This window comes from Camelus ferus, chromosome 16 (assembly GCF_009834535.1).
Source record: "Camelus ferus isolate YT-003-E chromosome 16, BCGSAC_Cfer_1.0, whole genome shotgun sequence".
NCBI classification, from domain to species: Eukaryota; Metazoa; Chordata; class Mammalia; order Artiodactyla; family Camelidae; genus Camelus; species Camelus ferus.
In genome coordinates, this window is record NC_045711.1 from 23,133,908 (window position 1) to 23,155,586 (window position 21,679).

The window sequence follows — 21,679 nt, forward strand, 5'->3', positions numbered from 1 at the left end:
TAGCTTCAGTTTACTCGTGTGTACACTGCAGACAATGCCATCAGCAACCAGAAATAACAAACATGCAGGGTCTGTCTGAAAGTATTTGCCAACGAGGGTGCTGGTTTCAGGACCACTGCCCGTGCGCACAGGGCTGGGCACGTGTGCACCTGCCCTCCTGGCTACAGAGGTTGGAGCAGGGGAAGCACGTGAAAGGCCAGGCCTGCGCTCTGTGTGAGCACTAATACCGCTCCCACCACACCTCTCAACGCTCAGGCAGGCCCAGCCTGTGTTATTTATTTAACACACATGTCCAGTCAGAAATTCAGAACCACCACCTTACAGGGAGTCAGTTTTGATGGGAACCAGTAATGACGGAGAGTCTGAGAAGAATTCAGACCCTGGTGCTGCTCATATTTGTGAATGAACTGCCCAGCAGCACCGCTGGGTTATTTACAATCCAAAAAGCATGTTTTTTGTTTAGATGGACATTAATAATCGTTATCATGTTCTGTTCTAAGGCTAGTTATAGTTAGTACAGTTACTGACAAATTGTATCCAAAGGAGCAGTATTTTAGAGAAGATAAAAACCCAGTGGTTTGGAGTCAGCAATGCAAATACTCATCAGAACAGGGACAGAAAGCAGCAGCTCTGTGCAGGGAGGCGGGCATGCCGCTCACAGTCACTGTGCAGTCAGAAGCAATCTGTTACTGTTTTGAGAGAAGACAGTGACAATGACCACAGAACACAGCTGGTGTTGAATCAGGTTGTAAAAACTCCTCAAAATGTTAAAAAAAAAAAAGGGAAATGGATGAAATGGATGATTCAGAGCAATAATACTGCACTTTTAAATGACAATTACAAGAACCCATTATTTCTTATTCAAGATCATAAATTCAAAACAGCACTGTTCCACAGCCCTTCGGGCCCTTCTGACAAGTGTGACGTAAGTTCACACTGTCACTGACGGGCGTGAGAGAAAAAAGGTCCTTTTTGAAAACTATGGTGCCGTTCTATCCTCACTGACATGAAACCTGTCTCTTTTGTGGCTCCGGTGTGGGAGCCCGAGGCCTGCTGCACTGGGGTCAGAAGCCTGGGCTCCCTTGAGTCCCGTCCTGACACTAACGCTGGGCCAAGAGCAAGCCACGTGCCTCCCACTGTTAGCCTCAGTTTTCTTCACTGTCAACTAGCACCTGCCCTGCTTAATCGCGAAGTTCAAGTGAGATCATACAAACTCTGCTTTGAAAACTGCAAGTGCCACACAGAGCGGGCCATGCGCAGCGGGGCCGCCGGGGCCACCGTGTCTGCGCCCTCGGTGACGAGAGACGGGCCAACAGAATACAAACGCAGAGTCGCCGTCACGGCCCACCTCGAGTGGGCACTGGGCCCTGCTCCTGCCCCTTCTCCACAGTCTCCACGGCAGCCTTAGGAGGTGGGAACCACTCGCTCATTATCTTTCTCATTTTAAAAACGTATTTATTTATTTATTTATTTACTTACTTATCTCACTTTAAATACGAGATACCTGAGGCTTCAAGAAGTGCAGTTAACTCGCCCCAAGTTAAGCACAGCCGGTGTGTGCGAGTCTCGAGGGCGCGACCCGTCACCACAAGACGGGACGCCCGTGCACGTCAGGGACGGAGCCCAGGGCTCGAGGCGGCTTCCCTGCTGCTCACCTCCCCGCGCATCAGAGACGCCCACGTTACCGTGAGAACCACACGCGCTCGCACGGCACTCACTGGGACAGTCATGAGCCAATTCCGGACTTGGAGAATGAAAAAGAAACCTTTTGCACATCAACAGGCAAAGAGGGAATACAGAAAGAGTATACCTCTTTTTATTATTAATAGTCGGCAAAGAGAAATTGGAAGCTTCAAAAAAAATTCATTACCCTTTGGTTGTTCTTATTCAAACTGGATCAACTTTATCAGATTAATCCTCGTTTGGTGAAAATCATACCAAAGGAAAATTATAAAGCATCATTTAGAAAGCTAATTGAACATTCTTTAGGCATTTTAGATTAAGCAAATGCCAAGATGCAGATGGAAAACCAGTGATAAATGAAGAATTTCACAGTGAATAAAAAGCAGATTCAAAGGCAGGGTTAGAGTCTATGTTTTTAACTACCAATTAAAAAAAAGTCATCTTCATCATAAACTTGGGTACTGCAATAAAATGTACCCCCACAAACAAAATAAACTTACCTTTGGTTTTTTGATCAGCAGCCTGAAAAAAAAATCAGAAATGCTTTAGGAATAATAATGTGTAGAATGCACACATTTATGAAAGTTTATAAGCAGATTTTAACATTAGAAACTTTAAAAGTAAGTTTTTACCCAGTTAATATATTAAAATCAGTTATTGGGTAATATGCACAATTGTCTACATGCTATTAATTATGTGCCAATATTGATCTAACTGCAAACAAACCCTTATCTGGGAGCTCATTTGAGCTCTCTATTTTAACTTAGATTAAAAGGCATACAGCTTGAGCCTCAGGATGCATTAAACTAGGCAAGAACAAAACAAATGGCAAAACTTGGTACATTAAATGCCGTGAAATTCAAGTATGACCATGATGTTTACAGCAGGGCTTTACGTTTTACTACTTGCTAATAAGAGCCATAAAAGAATGCTTGCCAAAGCTGTACAGATTACCTGCAGCTTTTCTAATCATCAGTGAACTGGCCCGCAGACATGGCTGTTCTGGACAGTTGAGTTTAAGCAGAGCAGCACAGACATTCTTCACCACCAACTAAAATCAAACTCCTTTAGAACACAGCTCTCTTATTTCCTTCCCTATGTTACTAGCACTCTGGACTGAGCACACTGAATTTCAAAATCAACTGAAACTCCCTAATGTAACGGCTATGAAAACGCAGGGGGACGCAGTGGTGACAGACACAGGGAACTAGGAACTCCAGTCAAACCTTTTTCTGAGCACCTTCCTTCTTTTTCTTTTCTTCCTGCTTTTTCTTTTTCTTTTCTTCCATCAAACGTTCCTCTTTTTGTGTTTCTTGTTCTTTCTCCCTAGTAAATATAAAGAAAAGTAGTATTAGTATAACATTCATTTTAAATCAAAAAATGGAAAAACAGCAGCTGCAGAAAGTTCAGGTCAGACAGTTTCGCGCACCTGAGGAAAGATGCTCGACCCAGCGTCCGCCCCACCCCGTCCCTCCCGGGCAGCGCTGCAGCAGGCAGCCCCGGGTTCTCGGGGGCCCGTTCACTCGGCCCACATCTGTCCAGCACCAGCCTTTGTCAGGCAGTGTAACAGGTACAAAATGGGGAAAGACACAGTTCCTACAGTCCGGCCCCAGACCAGCAGTCCTCAGAGTGTTGTCTCAGGGGCCACCACCGTCAGAATCATTCCTATCCAAAGTGCAGACTCCCGGGTCCCACCCTAGCCCAGCCAAGTCAGAGTCTGGAGGTGACTCATGTGCACCTTTTACGTTTGTTTGACAAACCAGTTGTTTTTAAACAAAGACTCCTACCCAGCATGCTGGCCTACTGCAAGAACACCCTGGGACACAGCATAGAGCAGTGCCTGGAAAAGTCAGGTGGCCACGAGCGGTGACTTAAATGCTGCACAGTGTCCGGCTGGCAGGGGCGCTGTGTCAGTTCTCAATCCAGCACCGGCAGCTCCAGCCGCGCCCCGCAGCACGCACCCCGCGGTAACGGACAGCCATCGTTTACGACGTCTCCTTTCCGGGGAGCACAAGGCAGAGGTTTCTCATGAACGGCACTGGAGGGACCCGCAGGAGGAAGGGGCGTTCCCCTTGTCTGGCTGTTGCAGGGTGGGGTCAGCATGTGGCTCTGAGGACACTTGGTGAGGATCTCAGCCACATGTCCAGAAAGAGCAGTCTCTTAGCAACCGTGCAGCTCTGGCGTGGTCTAGTGTCACCTTCCTGTGACCCTTTCAACACAGACACCGTGTCCTCCAGGCCTCCTGCCGCTCACCCCACTCCCACGCCCGTCTCTTCTGGTCCTCTCCCAATGACAGGCCCTCCGGATCCTCCACGCCCGCTGCACAGATACTCCCACATCCTCTGCCCGGCTGCTCGCCTGGCCATCAACTGCAGCCTGCCACCAGGAGGGCTGCCACCAGGGCTCCCTCCTCCCGCATGTCCATGCAACTGGCCACTGGCTGGGGCATTCCTGGCCCAGAGGAGCGCTTTCTGCTGCCCAGCACCTGCTGACTGGCCGCCCTGGGCCCAGCCACACCTCCTCCAGGGAGTCTGGGCCCGGCGGGGGGCGGTGGGCCAGGGCTTCCCATCAGTCCCTCCGCAGCTCTCTCCCGCAGCCCTGGTACGCTTTCTGTAGTTACCCTTTTATCACAGTTCAGTTATTCCTTATAATAAACTTCCTCTGTTTCTACAACTAGGTGGTTTCTACCTCCCGACCAGGCCCAGACCGGTGGGAAGGAGGGTTTAACAGACTAAGCAGAACACGCACAAAAGCCTCCGCAAAACATCACCGTCCACCCACCAGTACTGTTGTTCAACTGGTTAATTTTGGAGTTTGTTTTAAATTTGTAAATGTACTTTACACACAACTACTACATGCACAGGGAATCTCGACCTAGGTAGTCAGTCTGTACACGGCGGAAAACCATCCTAATAAAAATAGTTTAGATCAACATGGTGGGGGGCACTCACAGATTGTTCTTCCTTTAAAACAGTGGTTCTTGGCTGCTCATCAGAACCACCTGGGAAGTTTTAGAAACTTCAGTGCCAAGGCTGCAACCCTTTTCAGTGAGATCTCTCGGAGCAGAACTCAGACACCAGCAATTTTAAAAGCTTCCAGATGACTCCAACGTTCAGCCAAGGCTGAGAAACACAACTTTTAAAGGAGGTCAGCACACTTACCGAGCTTGGGAAACGGTTATTATTCATTATCTTAGATGATACCTTCTAGGAATATTTTCATGTTAAAAGGTGCAGAGATGCTAAGACATCCGGTTTAAAGAAACATTCTCACAAGGCACAGGCAAGCCCTGGGAGTGAGGGGCTGGTCGTGTGCTAATCACTGCGCTCCTGCCGCCCAACTAGGAGAAGGGGGAACAAAAACTAGAATGCAGTGGCTGCCCACCTCTACTGTTACACTTTCTAAGTCTACAGCACAATGAAAGCCTGAAATTATCTTCAGATATTAAGCTTAATAAAGTAGGCAAGTACAGCTACATTTTAAAAAGGTATTCTATGGAAGATGGAATAAAAATGATTTTTGCTTAATCTTATTACTCTGCAAATTAAATTAATTAGAAGCAGCCACTCCCCCCAGCAGTCCAGTTAAGGTTTTACTGTACCACTAAAATAAAGTGCTGGAAATAAAGGGCCCACGTAGCCACGAGATAGCTTACACTTTCCTGCCCGAGCCCATGTTTCTATGACAAAGCACACTGCAAATGTATGAACTTTAATGAAGTTTTATCTAATTTTCCCCTAACTAGCACTAATTTCTTGTATCTCTAATTCCTGGTGTACAATGTCTGTCATTTATCATTAATTACTTTTTAAAAAAAATCAACATTGAATCTCATTTTCATAAAGTAATACTTGCTCATGGGAAAAAAAAATAAACAGTAGAAAGATACATAACAAAAAGAGACTCTTCTCTGTGCAGTGCCCATCGGCTCTCTCCTTAGAGGTAACATGTTAACAGTTCCTTTAAGAACATTCTCTCTCTGACTATGCAGTTATATATCTTTAAAAATGCTTGGATTGCTATTTCTTACCCATTTGAGACATTAACAATTTAATTCCTATAATGATGGATGTGGATGTGGTTCTTCAGTACCCCTAGCTTCTACTCCATCACTACTTTCAGTTAAAACAATGAATGCCATCTGCTTTATAAGGAATATGTAAATGTTTGCTGCAGAGCTAGGTCATACACTGTGATGACATTTTACTTCTTGTGTAGCTATTTTTCTTTTCCTCTTGCACTATTTTCTTTACAAAAATTCTGCTTTTGTTTTTTACACACCCCTCTCCCTGTTTAAAAACATGAGCCCCCTCAACTGCATTCCCAAAACCCTTTTCCAGAGTATTCAGGCAAGCTGACTGGGCTGGGAGCACTCTGCTAGAGGTTTCTAATATCCTCTAGTTATTTCTTATGAAATTTAAAAACTGTGCTAAAATATACATAAAATTTGCCATCTTAGCCATTCCTATATACACAGTTTGGTAACATTACATTCACACTGCTGTACAACCAATCTCCAGAACTCTTTTCATCTTGCAAAACTGAAACTCTGTGCCCATTAAACAACTCCTCATTACGTACCCCACACTTGCCCCCAGGCTCTGGCCACCGCCATTCTGTGTTTTGTTTGTATTAATCTGACTATCCTAAGTATCACATTGCGGTTTTGATTTGCATTTCCCTAATGATTAGTGATGTCAAGCACCTTTTCATATGCTTCTTGGACATCTGTATATTTTTTGGAGCCCACACTTACTCTTTCATCATAGCATATTCTTCATATAAAACTGTATCACTGTGTCATTCCTATCAGTCCAGACTGATAGAGCGGGAAAGGAGGAACTAAGCAGAAGGAACAGCACGCGCAAACTCTTCACCATAGCCCATCCATTAATGTTGACTTGAATTTATTAATTTGGTCATCCTGTGACTTCCCTTGCCTTCCTCCTGAATGATGCCCTCAGTTATGCTGGAACTGGTTATACTCTGTTTCACTGACGGCTTGGCTGCATACAAATTCTAGGTTGAAAATCAACTTTGACGGCACGGTGCCCCTCTGCTCTAGCATCTGGTCCCTTCTCAAGAGAAGTCTGATGTCATTTTGCCTTTTAATCCTTTCTAGGTGATTATTTCCCCCTTAAAGCTTCTTTTCATCCCTAGGATTCTGAAGTTTCACGGTGATGTGTGTGCGCCTTGGTGTCTTTCTCCCCCGCTATTTACACTTAGGATTTAGCTGACGCTTTCAATACAGAGACTTTTTTTCAGTTCTCTATTTTATTGAAAATACCTTCTGTTTTCTAAACAACAACATATTAAATCTTTTGGATGGATCATCATAATTTATGTTTATGTTTTCAACTCTTTTTTATCATTGTTGTTCTCAGTTTTCTGAGTGTTTGGCTGAACTTGGTCTTCCAATCCTTCTACTGAGTTTCCTAATTCCATGACATTTAAAATTTTAAGTAACTCTCTTATTCTCCAGTTGCTCTTTTCCCACAGCACTCTGTTCTTGTTTTATGGGTGCAAATCATCTTTCCACTAGCTAAGGATATTAATTAGGGGTTTTATAAAGTTCTTCTAAATTTCCTGCATTGTTTCCTTTCTGGACGCTTCTTGGACTCTCTTTGACGTGAGAGCCCTTCCTCAACTGTCTGGTCATCTTTGGCTGACCATTCAGGCTTAAAACCGAGGCATCAAAAAACCCATCAGTTTTCTGTGCATGGGCTGGACTTGTTTCATCACAAGCTTTGCTTTAGGGTGATCGGCTGGGCAGCTGGCTCTTCTGCTAAAGCAGACGCAAAACACGCAGCCCTTCCCCTGATTTTCAGGGTGCTTTATCCAGAGTATTAGCTGTAGCCCTCACCCCCAGGACTGCTCCACGGCTGGAATTCCGGATGTCGTTATTCTGCTTTCTGACCACAACTTGTACCTACTTCTCTTTCCACTGTGCCCATTCATCATCTGTACTGAAGTCTGCTATTCCCTGACTTCCACTTTCTTCTAAGCTATTTTCAACAGTTCCTTTCCTAGAGAGCCTAAACCTTAAGATCATCACCTTTGTTCACTAATCCAATCACTCAGGAATACAACTAACATATGCTATTTAGTGTGGTAGGCGCCAGGGACAAAAAGGGATTGGTTTACTAAGCAAATATTTTCTGAACAATGGCACTCATCACAAGCGCTCTGGGATTACAGCAGTGAACAAGGGAGAGTTCCTATGCTTTTAAGATATTCATATAAATAATGCATCAAACAAATGATCACTATTACAACAGCGATATATACGAAACTCAACAAGAGCAAGAAAGATGAACACTAAGTCCGCCTGGGCAATGCCCTCCTGCTTACGCTTTCTTTCTATTACAGTTAGGGGGACTTTAGTCCTGGTTTTAATGAACACTGAGTGCTTGCTTCCTTCTGTCCTCTGGGCTGGGGCACCTTGGTGGCAGGACTGTCCTGTCTCTGTGGCACTGAGAAAAGCCTGTCATCATTCAGGGCATTTCTGGTCCCTAATTTCAGCTGAAATTTATACTGGAGAAAATCTTTCGTAAGTATACTTTCTTTCCAAGGGAAACCTAATTTTCTGAAATGATCAGGTAATATCCAATGTTTCTCTATCTACCTTTTGAGGCCAATAAGGAGATTATAAACAGTATTTTTCTTCCTACGTGGAGAAGCTGTGAGATGGACTTACAAGTCAAGCTGTTAGGGGAAAAAAGGAGAGGGATGGCCAGGTTGCAAGAATTTCATTTTTTAATTTCAACTTTTTCTTTAAGAATTACATTTAAACACATGATTTTATATACATGTGTAAACGTAATCTTGTATTTTCCCCCAATATAACCTTTGCTTTTGTTCCTCTGCTTGGCTTTCTCCACCCTCCACATCCATGTCAAAGGTCCACTCCCTTCCCCTCCCTCCCGGATAACCCACATGCCCACCTAGTTCATAGCCTTCTGTGCCTGTCCCCTTGCCCAACTGACAGGCTAATCTATTATTTCTAATGGCTTCATAATATACCACTGGTGTGAAAGTTACCATATTTAATTCAATCATTCCTCTATCCATACACATTTACTTCATTTCCAGTTTATTACCACTACAAGTGACACCAGCTCTATTCTACCGGCTTCTGGTAAAGAAAAGAGCATTGCTTTGATCAGTGGTGCAGTTTATGTTTCAGTAGTAGTGAAAACCAGGTAAGGAGAAAATCTGATACTGGGGCTCAGCTTTGGGACCCAGAGCAAGTCCAAAGGGCCAAAGTGGACATAAATGATCTACACTTCATGTGGCAAGGAATGCTGTAATGGGTCCCTAATATATTCAGTTTTATTAGAAGGAAAATATTTTTAATAATCTGGATTTTCAAATATTCTGGGTGGAAGATCTTCCAAATTTCCAGTCTTTTTGGTAGTCGACTCCTCTCTTTTTGCAAAAGAATGGGATTCAGTAAAAGAGGGTGGGCTTGTTTTTGCCTGTGAGGTTTAGTTACCAGAAACGGTAACCTAGTTTCACCTACAGGACAAGTCACAACTTATGCTGCGTACACTGGTTAGATTCCAATGTCATGTTATTAAAATATTCCCTAGTTCTTTGAGTATGTGTTACATGCCATTATTTACAAAGTTCGCCTAATTCAGTTTGAATTTCCTGGCAGTGTCTAGGTTAGGAAGGGCTGGTTAAGTGTTATCAGACAAAATCAAAAAGGAAGAGGGAAAGAAGTGGTATCCTGTCCAGTTGTCAGAAATATTTAGGTTCCTAACTTTTCAGACTGCGTTTGAACAGCTGCTGTCTGTGGGATGTACTCGCTAGACCCTCACGGACAGCACAAGGGGAAGGCAGCAAACAGTCCTAGACCGTGAGGGGCAGGAAGCTCATAGGGCAGGGACAGTAAGGCCTGAGTCATCTTCGTACTTGACAGACCACAGAAACAAACACAGCAGTGCAGTGGACAGCGTATGCTGGGGATTCAGAGTCACAGAACTGGGTTCTAAAGTAAAGGTTACTCGCACAGGAGGTCAAGAATCTGGAGGCCCAAGTATCGGATAAACTGCGTAAAAGAACCCCGAAGCCATTCAGCAGGACACCAGGACACCGGGTGGGAAAGGGAGCCCCGGCTCCAACAGGAGCAGACGGCGGAAGGAAGAGCTTTCCTCTGAGGAGCAAAGGGGACTGTAGCTGGCAGGGCCTCCCAGGTCTCCCGAGGCTCACACCTTTGCACGATGCCCTCCCCGTGGGCGCGGGGGCCCGCGACTTGCTCCTCACCCTCAGAATGTGGCAAAGGGATGGATTCCTGCTCTGCTGACTATGTTTCTAAGACGCCATCTGTTCAGCAGACTAGCTTTGGTCTCCCTCTCAGGTGCCGGCTTTGAAGAAACAGCTGCCATGAATCCTACTGCTGCAAGGAAATGAATTCTGCCAGCAGCCTTAGTGCACTCGGAAGCCCATCTTCCCCAGTCAAGCCCCGTCCCTACCCACCGCCCGTGAAATCCTGGCCTTGACGGCAGCCTGCAGCAGCCCCTGCTAGTGCAGGCCTAGTTCTGACCCACAGAAATAATGAAATAATGAAAGCCGACTGCTTTAAGTTTGTGGCAATCTGTTAGGCAGCATACAGATGGATACAGGTATTGATTTCAACTTCAGGTACCAGCCAAGACAGAGTAAGCCCAGTACAGCCTCTGTCTGCCACTGATGACAGCAAAAAACTGTATGGTGTATGACATAAATATAAAAATACGGTTTCTGAAAAGTAAGCAAAGCAGGAGGACCGGGCAGAGTAATCAAAACCTGGGGAGGTGGCCTGCGTGGGGGTGTGTCTCATTTCCCTTCTTCTCTCGCAGCTTGTCTGTTCTTGTCACTTTGCCAGTGGAGGCCCAGCAGCTGAACTGGAAGGAGCCCCGCCTTTCTGAAGAGAGGATTAGGAAAATGAGCTCCTGTGAGCCAGACAATGTGGGGGAACCCCAGAGAGGAATCCACTAGAGGAGATCCCCCAAATTCTATGCACAAACTTCCATAGTTCTGGGCTCGCCTTCGAGTCACACATGTGTAGGACAGACCCAAAACAGCGGAGCAAAGCCTTTGAAAACTGGACTGCAATTGCTACCACCCTCCCCATGTCTGCACATCTCAGACTGTCCCCTGGGTGGCGGGTGTGGGCCAGGCCCAAAGTGACAGAACACAGCGGACGCCAGGCAGACGGAGCTGACCCTGGAGCCACCGTGCACAGACGGCAAGACAGACCCCGCGGTCGTGCAGACCACCGATAAAAACAAGCACGGGACAAAACGACTACAACAACAAACTCCAGGAGCTCACTAGGACTCACAGTCAGTACACACAGTCATAACATCCAGGGGACAGATCCGAAATTACTCCTTACCCAAAGTACCAGAAAAATGTGGCCAAACTGTCAGGACAAAAGACAAGGGATGCCAACTCTGTGATGACCCAGGTACTGGAGTTATCAGAGACTTTAGAGCACTTGTTGTAACTATGCTCCAGGAGGCAAACAAAGGCCAATACACTAGAAACAAATGGGACGACAGGCATTCACAGCAGATAAATAGAAACTATCAAAACAGAACCAAATGGAAATTCTAGAACTGAAAAATATCTGAATTAAAAACTTCACTGGATGGGCTCAATGAAAGAATGTATATGAAAGGAAAGAGCCTGAACTTAAAAGAGCAACAGAACTTACCCAATCTGAAGAACAGACAGAAAAAAGATGGAAAAAAATGGAGTCTCAGGGACCTATGGGATAATATCAAAAGGTCCAGTATTCTTGTCATTGGAGTTCCAGAACTAGAGGAGGAAGGGGTTGGTGAAGAAAAAGAAGTCTGGAGGGAGAGTGGTAGAAGACTCCCCCGATTTGGTGATATAAATTTACAGATTCAGAAAGCTCTGTAAACTCCAAACAGGATAAACTCATAGAAACCACCCTCAGACATATTACATATTAGGTACAAGTAGCCAGACTCAAAAAGATACATGCTGCATAGTTCAATTCATGAGACACTCCGAAAAAAGAAAAATAATAGGCACGTACGACAGACTAGTGACTGCCTGGGGCTGGGGCTGCGGCTGGGGCTGGAGGAAGACACGGACCACAAAGGGGCAGAGCAAGGGGGCTTTTGCGGAGGATGACGGAACTGTCCTGCGCCTTGACTGCGACGGTGGTTACGTGCACCTATATGCGTTACATACACACTGGGCGTTACATACACACTGGCTGCACTTGCTGAAACTTACGTAACTGTACACCAGGGAGGGAACTGTGCTGTATGCAAACTTCACAAAAAAGCAAACAAAAACAAAATAAAAAACAAAAGCAAAAAAATTACGATTTGTAAGTGGTCATGGAGGTGGGAGGGTGGTTCTGGAGAACGTGGAATCCCTCCCCCATGCATTCTCCTCCCCGGCTGTTCCTCGCCTACTGAGAGGTGAGGTGGCAACTAAATGGAGGCGGGACATGGGGTGAGCTGTGGGGACAGAGCTAAAGCTAAAGACGGTCATTTAGCACAGGACCGGTGCACCATAAGGCACATGGGGACAGTCTGGAGAAAAGGGCAAAGACCCTGGTTAGGAATGATGACTGCAGGAGCCTTTATTTTGCAACGATGGAGAAGAATCACAGAGATCCGGGGAGAGACATGGCAAAATCAGCTGGCCTCAACATATTCCAAAAGAACTCAGACACTATTTTCATTTTAGTGCTAGTACAGACTTCGGACCCAGGATTTATCTGAGGACTTAACTACTGTGGCTAAAACACCAAACCAGAGCAAAGCCAGCAGCACTCTTGGTCGGGTGCCACGTGACCGACCAGACTGCTCAGCAGTACCTCTTGCTTCTCGCTCGTCACACACGCACGTTACTGGTGCTTGCTGGCTGCGCACTGGCAGAGACACAGCCCCTTCCCTGTTCCACCAGCGCTTCCTACATGTTGTTATCTACTTCCACTGGCTTTTTATCACAGAAAAAATTATGTTCCTCGTTTGGCAGGCTTTTCTCTGAACAATAAAGCTGATTACCTCCATCTGTTATTTTTGTCACTCAGCTTCCTTTACTCCCCACGTTGGTAACTGTGCCCTGATTTCCCCTGGGGTACCAGTCCCTCTCTCACTCTGAGTTTTAGGAACGTGAACTTCTGAGGATCAGAGGAATAGAAGCTAAAGGCCTTAACCACAGGAGGCCTGCCAACGAGGCTGACGGCAAGGAAGAGAAGCTAAGAAGCAGGGTGAGAATGAAGCCTTAGTGACACATGTCCTCTGAGCCCGGGAACAAGCTGTTTCTGTGCCTCGTCCCTCAGTATCTTACCCCCTGGTCCTACTAGGTCAGTCAAGACACTCTTTGGAATGTGAATCCTGAACTGAGTGGCAAACAGCGGGAGCAGACTCAGCTCAGTGACTGTGGCCTACAAAACCTGTCCATTTATACTGTATAGCGCAGGGAAACATATTCAGTATCTTGCAGTAGCTCATAGTGAAAAAGAGTATGAAAATGAATATATATATTCATGTATGCCTGAAGAACTGTGCTGTACACCAGAAATTGACACAACACTGTAAACTGACTATAACTCAAAAACCAAACCAAAACCAAAACCAAACCCAAACCCTGTCCATTCACACCCGCTCTTGAGACTTGCAGGCTGCTGGGCCTGGCCTTTCAGCTCTCCCTTCAATGACGCCAGCCACCTCATGCTGCTCCAAAAGGCCCTCTTCCCTCCCCCTTAGTTAATACAGAGCCACTTTCTGTTGCCTGTAACCAAAGAATCCTGATAAATACAGTTTCTCAACAAATCTATTTACTTAATTTAGGCTTACTCAGCAAGAGTACTGACTGGGGTTAGCAATATTTAATTATGATTTGTCTCAAAACTAATCATGTTCAATAGATATTTTTAACGACTACATAAAAACTGCTTTAGTACTACTATATTAACACGCACAGAATTATTACAAGTAATTACAAGTACAGAAGTTGGTACCGTTTTGCGGAAACCTTTTCTTTATTTCATTTTTGAGTTTAAAGTAGCCTCAAATTAAGTCAGACAATGACACTGCAATGTCTACTGTCGCTCCATTTTCATAGTCAATTTACATAATGGCACTTGAACATGTGTACTTTTAATATGCTTGAATTAATAATCTCCAACCAATCTCTCAGATACACTAGTCCTTGCTGACACATTCTGGTGCACAAGCTGCAGAGTGGTCATTAATGTTGATCAAGATTTCATGTTTGCTAGAAAATTTTAAAGTAGGCACTGTGTAACAGATAATAAGCACACTTTACCCAAAAGTGTCTACTCCCAGCTGCTAAGGAATGTGGACGTGGGGCACTGTGCTATGGATTTATGGCCTCTGAGCTCCACACTCGGCTTTTTGCCCACTCTGAAAACTGGGACCTTTAATATCTGCCTTTGCCAGCTGGCACCATGGGAAGCTTTTTCAACAGAGGGTGCTAGAGAGACACAGCAGGAAAAGCGTTCAGCTCAGGCGCCTCCTGCAGCCCCTCCCCTTCCCCCGGCAGAGGACCTTCCCAGCAGTGCCTCCGCCCCAGTCCCCTGCTTGGTGACTTTTCTGCCATACCTTGGACCACAGCTGCGCCCTCTCCAGCCGTCTGGACCTCAGCCAGTGGGGCTCTCAGGGGGTGCCCCAGCTCAGCCCTGGGGGCCGTGGCTACTCTTTATACCTGCTATTCCTACAAAATTTAAAGCTTTAAATATAAAGTTTTCTTTACTTCTGACTAGCAAATCCCTCATTACTCCAATCCCCCGTTAGAGTCAGCAATTCTTTTTTTTTCCTCACTTAAAAAAAATTGTAGTCAGTTTACACTGTTGTGTCCATTTCCAGAGTATAGCGTGATAGTTCAGTCATACACATATATACATGTATTCGTTGTCATATTTTTTTAAATTACAGGTTCCTAAAAGATAGTGAACATTAAAAAGTATTTACTAGTCACAGCCTGTTGGTTCTGTATCTTAAACTACAAGCCTGGGAATTACTGTCTTAAATCAACAACTCTAATCCCCAAAGTATGTAAACTTGTATGAACTGTGTGTGCAATACTATGTTCATATACCAATTTAAAACAGCAAATGTTTTCTATTACTCTCACAAAGTCGACTCACTGCTAGTCGCCACCATTCTGGCTTTCTGATTTTTTAAAAAAAGGAGTTCACCTCCTTAAAGGACTTTAATGCGACCACATCCAGTAATGGGTTAAAACACGCACTCGGAGCCAACCTACAGTCTGCCCTCTAGTGAAGCAATTAGCAGCTTCCTAAACTATGTTACTGTTTACGATTCAATTCCTCACTCCATCCTTAACCATGAGAACACACACCCATTCTACAAAGGAAGAAAAAGGTTCCCTAGAACTCAGGTCCAAAAATAAGTTTTCCACGGGAGACCTCCCCCAGGTGACACACAGCCAGGCCCCAGACAGTGTCCTTCACGCCCCAAAGCATGCACAAGGGCTGGCTTTATTAAACCAGCTCCTGCAACCTCCTCACAGCTAAAAGCATAGTGGGGAGACTCAGGTAATGTCAAAAACTCAGCAGTTCTCTAGGGAGTCAAGGCAACATGGTCCAAATATGAAAGTTTCTGATAGTTTCACTGAATCCAAAGATAAAACCTAGAAAAATCAAACACTCCTCCATAGATACCAAGTCCGAATGAAAAACACGAGGAGAGCAGACAGTGTGAGGTTTTTTAGTCTTCGGAAAAACTAATGAGAACAATAGCTGTCATTCACTAAACACAGGGCTAGGAAGGCCTTCTCAACAGACGACATCCTTGACTCCTCAAAACCTCGTTGAAAGGGACATCCACCTACGTCTTACAGGAGAAGGCTCTGAAGCTCAGCCGTCTTGGTGAGGAGCCCGACGCTGCCGCAGTTAAGTGATTCAATCCTGAGCACGCGCTCGTCCCCCATGCACAACATACCCCTAAAAAGCACATACGCTTTGCTGTACGTAGTCCGGGAGCGAGAGCCGTGTGCTTCAGACTTAAGACAAGCTGATGGTTAGGCTGACCCCACTTTTTGGAAACTGAAGAGTCTAATCAAGACAGTCTCTTAGATGATACATCAGCTCCACTACTGGCGAAGCTGCTATAACTGAGAGACTCCGAAGTGCAATGTCCTTGAGACATTTCTCCAACTGCAGAGGCTGGCCAGGCAGCTTTGCTCCAAGAGGCATCTAGGGACCCAGCTCGTTTCAGTCACTAGAAGAGGGAGAAGAGAAGCTGCAGAGCAAATCATTTCCTTTTTGGTTCATGCCCTGGAAGTTCATACATGAGTTCTGCTCATGTCCAGTTAACCAGAACTTATTCACATGCCCAATGTAGATACAAGGAAGGCTGGGGGAGGTCTAGGTGTGCTCATCTAAAACGCCTTCCAAAAGGAAGGAGAGAACGCATTCCCCAGGGAAAATTAAGTTTCTGAAACTGACGGATGGCTTCCCCACCTCTAAAGGAAGATAAATAGTAGGTAGTTTTCCCAAAACAAAACAGATATACATACACACATATCTGTGAGTTTGTGTATTTCTTGACCAAACAATCATAAATCGAGTCCCCAAAATCCACCTCTATAGAATATGAGCAAAATAGGCAGAAACTTCTTCAAGGGATCAAGATGTCACCCATTACCTGCTGTGACTAGAAAAACCCTAGTAATGCTTCCACAGCGTGACTGAGCCCCACAAGGTTCCCAGCACATCTTCCAGAATGAATTTGTTACAAAATGCCAAATTTTATCTAATTTAAGATGCCTTCAACTATAAGATCACCAACATTTTATGCACCACTAAGGAAAATTGCTGCCAGTTCCACTGTGACACACCATTGTCTGTAAGATGCACGTCCAGTTCAGAGATGTTAGAAGTGGGAAAAGTGTGCTTCTTAGAACAAGTGAAACACAGGCTGTCCCTGAAGTGACAAATGAAACGCATCTACCCTATGAAAATATTGGACAAAAACCAATTAAATTGTAGAAAACAAATTATTATAGTTGCTATTATGTCATTCTTTATGATAGTAATAAAAGTAAACATATTGAGGCCATGCGTATGCTTCATGAATTAGAAAAAAAAACCCTCAATTCTTAGGGAAAGACAGACAGCTACTTTCATAACGCATCGATTAAAATTTGCTAAGAAGTACCGGCTGCTGTGAGAGAACGTGATGGGGGCATGCTGCCCCATTCAGGAGAGCACGGTAGGTCTCCAGAGGGGGTGAGCTCAGTTCTGAAGGATAACTAGCCATACGGACAGAAACTGCTGCAGTGGGAAGAAACGTGGCACATTTGAGAACAGCAAGGTGACTAGTGGGCCGACAGCTTCGGCGCAGGAAGAAGTGGTTACAAGTCAGTGGGAGAGATGTGGGTTAAAAGTTCTGGTCTCAACCTCAGAGCAACGAGAAGCTACTGAAGAATTTTAAGCAAGAGAATAACAATCATATTTGTGTTTATACGGGATCATTCCAGCTACTAAGTGGACAATGGAATATAAGAGGATAAGACTGGGCAGGTGGAAACCAGTGAGTAGGCTCTGCTGTCAGTCTAAGAGTTGAGACTTGGTAATTTACATTTGGGGAGCCTCAGAGGATCTGGGGATAGAAAGCAGGGTTTGAAAATTACTTAGGAGATGAAATGAACAGAACGTGTGATTAACGGGATGTGGGCATAAGGGAGACGGAGGCACTGAGAACAACCCCAGGGTTCTCACCCTGAGTGTGGGACAGCATCGTTCAAGACAAACACTGGAGAAGGACATCCTGAGTCTGAGATGCTTGAGCGTTAAACTGGGAAGGGAGCTGGCAGCTAGAGATATAATTCTGGATTCAGAGGAAAGACTTGGGCTGGAAAAAAATCTAGGGAGATGTCAATGCAGAGATTAGTCAAAGCCACGGCCAGAGCTGAGATCAGGTAGGGAAGGAGTTAATGTAAACAGAAAAGAGGGCCTGGGACAAAGACTCAAGGACCATCAGCATGCAACGGTCAGGCTCAGGAGGATGAGACACATTAAAACACCGACCCACCACTTACGCATCGATTATTTACTAATAACTGGCCACAATATGCTAGACACTGTATTAGGCATACGGATATCCAGTGAACAAGGCACACAAGCTCCCTATTATTAAGGAGCTAAGTTTAGTGAGTAAACAAAAAACACAAGAAAGTAAAGAAGGCAATTTCACGTTGTGACAAATGCTATGAAGAAAATAAAGCTGGCACTGCCACTCAAATTCCATGAATGGCACTGACATCACTGATGAGATTTCCAAAATGATGAGTAACTACTGAGAAAGCTCCAAAGTACAATCTTCCCTCAACTTACAAGAGAGCTGCTTTCCTGGGAAATTCAGTATATATCACAACAGCACAAAAAACTGTATACACACGTAAAATAGGGTCTACGTGAAAATAAACAAGGTTTTCACCTACCTAAATATCCAGAGGGCTATCCAGAAGTCACAAAGGGTGCAGTACCACAGTGCCAGTCTTCACTGTGTGGGACTGGTCCACACACTACAGAACACCTAGAATCCCTGGCTCCTACTCACTGAATGTCATCGTGCCCAACTCCAATCACGTGACAGCCTGAACACATCTCCATCTTTCCAAGTGACCCCCAAAGGGGTTGGTACCTACCCTGTTGAGAAACGCTGCTTTGAGGCAACAAAGCACACACTGTACTAAATGGCACAAATTTCAAGAAATGGAGGTGCACTGAGGTCTCCACATGAAAAATTCTAGTTGTAGACATTTCCATGAAGTAGCAATCACTCTTTTTCATTCGATATACACAGCTGACCCTTCAACAACAAAGGCTGGAACTGAGCAGGTCTACTTACACGTGGATTTTTTCAACAACTACTACAGTACTACACAATCCATTCTGAGCATATGGAACCACCCAGATGAAGGGCTGGTTGTGAAGTTACTCGTGGATTTCGGCTGTGCGGAGGATGGGCGCCCCTAACCCTCACATGGTGCAAGGATCCACTGTACTTACTGAGAGTGTATGTACTATGTGCCAGACTCTGTTTCGGTCCCTGCCGCCACCAGAGGTTACATTTTAGAAAACTGCAGGAAACACACAATGACTCGAAATGAAATCTATACATCCCTGCACCTCTCAGGTAAAAGCACAAAGTGTTTCCTTGAAAATTAACATTATTTTCCCCATTAACTGTTTGTAAAAGTTTGCAGGCACATGTACCATAAAAGAGATTTAAACAGCACCCAACAAATGACATCCAACACTGAAAAAACAGTTCTGTAGTTTCAAATCGTACTGGGAAAGTTTTTACAGGGAAAAAAGGTAGCCCTAATGGAAAAGATGCTAATTATAACCAAACCCTTTTGGGTTCTAAATATTCTCAGACAGAAAAGAAAAGCAAGTGGGGAGCTGTGCGTTTTTAACCAGGGAATCAAAGTACAGAAGTGATCTCCTGTGAGAACAGATTCACAGACAGGCAGATGCTGAGAAGAAATTCTGATGTTGGGAAGAAGATGCAATGAAGAACAAAGAGCTGGCAAATATTGCTAATTAGCACAGCACCACTGGTGGACAGTTGACCACAGTTTCAATTTACGCTCTCAATAACGCTCAGTTCAGTTCAGGGAATTTTCTAAACTTAAAAAAAAGATATGGTTGAAATAATTTTTTATATAAAATTTTATATTCTGCTCTTTTCATTTATAACAAGGTATTCTCACACTAAATGAGCTTCACAAATACAATTTTTAATGACAACATACTACTTTCATTGTGCAGACAGACCATAATTTTCTTAACAATTCCTGTTATTTATTTAGGTGTTTCCCTTTTACACGACTTTCACCACTAATCCTCTTTTGTGTAGTCTGCTCCATTTTTGTGATTATTCTAAGATGCTCTATTTTTGTGATTATTGTCTTAAGAGGGATTTCAGGAAGCAGACTTACTAAACACAGGGGTATAATTAAGAGTTTCAATACTTATAACCACACTGTCATCCAAAGGCATTTTAATAATCTGTATTTTTTACTAGCTGAGTACAAGTGCTTGTTTCAAAATACCTTCACAAGCACTTAGAATTACAATTTTTAATCTCTGCTAATCAGATACAAAGTATCTCACTGGCCTTAATTTACAATTCTTTGATTATTAATGGGCATACTTCCCCATATTTGTTAACCTGCATGAATTTTGTTTCCATTTATATCTTCTGGTCTATCCCTTGGGTTCTTAATGTGCTTTTTTTCTTTATCAATTTATAAGAGATTATATATGTTAACTGGATTAACCTTTTATTATGTTGCTAGAAACATTTCTCACATTTTGCCTTTAAATTATTTTTGATATTCAGAAGTTTTGAATTCCCATAAAATCCCACAAAAAGCTTTCACAAGATTTTATTTTCAGTATAGAAACATTCCCCAAATTTGCTGGGTTTATTTTCTAGATTTCTTAAATGTTTTATACAGATGATGCTTTATTTAAGATATTCACGGTAGACACTAGGATTTACCTTGCTTTCTTTTAAATCCAGTAGCTCACAGAGTTCCTTGCCTGGGCATCGTTCGGTGCCCAGGACTGAATGACCCTTCCCTTCCCAACTCGTTTGTGACTCTGACTCTTCATATATCAAAGTCACGTATAACAGATGGGCCCGAAGACCATTCTGTGCCATGAGTAATTGTGTGCTTCTGCCAGGATCACACTATTTTAATTATCCTAGTTTCATAAAATTTTGGGTTATCTGCTACCACTAGTTTCCCTCATTATTTTTTAAAAAGTTGTTTTAACTATGCTTTTATCCTTCCAGATGAAATTTACAACCATTTTACCATGTTCCAGAAGAAAAAGATTTATTTTTTAAAAATTAGAATTGCTTTAAACGTACAAATTAACTGAACTGAAAGCTCTGTAAGATTAGAGAAAATCCCTCAATGCCTTTCCTATTTCAGTGAAACCATCATTTTCTTTTCAAAACATTTTTTTAAATTTTTTATTGAGTTATAGTCAGTTTATAATGTTGTATCAATTTCCGTCATTTTCTTTATATTTATTTCCTATACATGTTAATCTCATTTATACGGTATTTTATGATATTTTATTGTCCTTATGTATAGGATCAAATATTCTATGTATTACCTAAATGGTTACTGATGGTAGGTATCTAGTCAATTATTGATTTATCTGTGCTACATCAAATAACTTTTCAGTAGAGCATCTTGGGTTTTTAAAGGGTATACAATCTGTAAACAACAACCTTCTTTTCACCTTTTTATTTCTATCCAAGTGAGCCCAACATAATCACAGGAACCCTTTGAACCCAGGTTTAGAGGTCAGAGACAAAGAAGTCACAAGTTCAAAGTATGAGATGGCTATAACACACAGCTGCTGGCCTGAAGGTGGAGGGTACACAGTTAGGAACATGGTGGCCTTAAGAGCAACCATACTGATAGCCAACAAGGAGACAAGGTCCTCAGTCCTATAGCCACAAGGAGGTGAATTCTGCCAACAATAAGAATAAGCCTGGAAGCAGGTCTTTGCCCAGAGCCTCCACAGGAGAACTCAGCTTGGTCATCACCTTGAGTTCAGCCCTGCAAGACCCAGAGCAGAGACCCTAGTCACGCCAGGCCAGACTTCTGGCCTGCACACTGTCAACTAACACTGGCTGTTCTTTTAAACAGCAAAGGTGGTGGTAATTCATGATGCAGCAATAGAAAACTAACATACCTGTCTTATTTAACTGGCAAGAACTTAGAAGTCAACATAAGAAAAAAATTAAATACCAATGTTAGTCTTACCAGTCAGGAAATAGCTGGAGTCAGAAACCACACCAGTAATTTGAATAGGGTAGATTTAATAGAAAGATCTGTTAACTAGTAAAAGTTGATTAACTTTTAAGAGGGGTAAAGTGGTCTTGAAGGGGTCCAAACGAAGCAAATGTAGGAAGCAGAAACTTTCCACCTCTAGGTTGGG

General features: G+C 43.7%; 1 protein-coding gene across 4 annotated transcripts in view; it reads right to left on the bottom strand.

Moving 5' to 3' along the window:
- TNRC6C (trinucleotide repeat containing adaptor 6C) overlaps positions 1-2,957 on the bottom strand; it is a 73,101-nt gene extending 70,144 nt beyond the window's left edge. For all 4 annotated transcript variants that reach the window (XM_032456714.1, XM_032456712.1, XM_032456713.1 and 1 more), the window contains exons 1-2: positions 2,910-2,957; positions 2,184-2,205 (exon numbers count right to left, since the gene is read on the bottom strand). The gene's annotated coding sequence lies outside the window, so the exon portion shown is untranslated. The remainder of the gene's footprint in view (positions 1-2,183; positions 2,206-2,909) is intronic.
- Between the last annotated feature and the right edge of the window lie 18,722 nt (positions 2,958-21,679).